This window comes from Somniosus microcephalus, unplaced genomic scaffold (genome assembly GCF_052327205.1).
Source record: "Somniosus microcephalus isolate GS21.2 unplaced genomic scaffold, FLI_Smic_1.0 unresolved_chr8, whole genome shotgun sequence".
Lineage (NCBI taxonomy): Eukaryota > Metazoa > Chordata > Chondrichthyes > Squaliformes > Somniosidae > Somniosus > Somniosus microcephalus.
In genome coordinates, this window is record NW_028225186.1 from 46,670,151 (window position 1) to 46,672,103 (window position 1,953).

Sequence of the window (1,953 nt, forward strand, 5' to 3'; positions counted from 1 at the left end):
TTGGGTGGAGCTGCAGATAGAAGGTGTTAGGAGCCGTGGAAATTAGATGGACGTGGGGGTGAGTTGAAAATAGTAGGTGGTGGACGGGCTTAGCATATTCACTGGAGGAGCTAATGGTATTAGGTGTGGTTTGGAGAAGCTGATGTCATTATTTGGAATGGAGAGGAGCAGTGGATATTAGATGGGGTGGGGAGGAGATGAGGATATTAGGAGGAGTTTGGAGAAGCTGATGTCATTATTTGGTATGGAGAGAAGCAGATGATATTAGATGGGGTGGGGAGGAGATGAGGATCTTAGGTGGGGTTTGGAGAAGCTGGTGTAATTTTGTTGCATGGAGAGGAACAGAATATATTAGGTGGTGTAAGAAATAACTATTAGATTCATAGATGAAGTTTGACTCTTAGAACAGAAATTAAAATGCATTAAGGAGCAGATGGTTGAATTGTCAGCAAGATGAATTAAAAAACACCAAAATACAAATGGAAATGTTAAGAGAATCGTTAAATGCAAGGAAACACAGTATAATAAAGGCGTAGCTAGACAATAAGGAGCCACGAAGTCATGAAATGACATTACAGACACATCACAAAACATTCCTCAGGAAGATAAGAGAAAGGTCTCGTCAGCCATGCAGAAAGGGACAGTGAGAAATGTATTACCACAACACACTTTGACTATAGATGATTGACACTAGATAGATCAAAGCCCTCCAAACTATCTATAAAGATAGAGGGCTGAGAGCACGTATAAGACAGCGAGGGGCCAAGGCTTCTTCGAGGTGGAAATCAATGTTGGCTCCGGCCTAACACCTTGACTAATTTTAGCCTCTGAGGTGGATCATTGCTGGCCTATGCCTAACACCTCCAACAGCTCGAGGGACGCATTAGCAGAAGGGACTGCTGTTACAGGCTGCGGAGACCCGCTGACCCGAGACCTTCACGCTGTCTCATTGGGCATCTATCCAACCTTCCATCCGGTCGGGCATTCCAATTCGGGAGTTGTAGACCGCTCTCTACTGTCACGGGTTGTATGTCTATTATACTTAGCTTAAACCATATGTAATATCTGATTATGCTTTAAAACTGTAGCTCTTTAATATAAAGCCTTGCAACTCCTAAGACTCTTTAGATAATCTGTGTGTGACCTGTGAACCTAAACAGGGGTAGGGAGTAGCTGAGGATATTAGGTGGGGTGGGGAGGAGCTGAAGATATTAGCTGGGTTGGGGGGAGCAGAAGATATTCGTTGTGGGCGGGGAGGAGCTCAGGAAATTAGGTGGGGAGTGAGGAGCTGTGGACATTAGTTGGGATGGGAGGAGCTGGGGATATTAGTTGGGGTGGGGAGGAGCTCAAGATATTCGTTGTGGGTGGGGAGGACCTCAGGAAATTAGGTGGGGAGGGAAGAGCTGATGATATTAGGTGAGGTGGGGAGGAGCTGATGATAAAAGGTGGGAGTGGGGTCGAGCTGAGGATATGAAGTGGGCGTGGGGAGGAGCTGGGAACATTAGTTTGGGTGGGAGCGGCTGAGGATATTAATGGGGGGAGGAGCTGGTAACTTTAGGTGGGGTGGGAGGAGCTGGGGACATTAGTTTGGGGGCAGAGCTGAGGATCTTAGGTGGGCTGGGAGGAGCTGAGAATATTAGGTGGGGTGGGGTGGAGCAGAGGATATTAGGTGAAGTGGGGTGGAGCAGACGGTATTAGGTGGGGTGGGGAGGAGTTGGAGTATTAGGTGGGGAGTGCTGAATATATTAGGTGGGGTGAGCTGGAGCTGAGGGTTTTAGGTGCAATGGGGAGGAGCTGACGAAAGTAGGTGGGGTGGGGTGGAGCTGAGCATATATGAGTTGTGGGTTGTAAGGAGCACAGGATATTAAGTGCGGAGGGAGGTGCTAAGGATGTTATATCGAGTTGTAGAGAACCTGATGACATAAGTTGGGTTGGGGAGGAGCTGAGGAAATT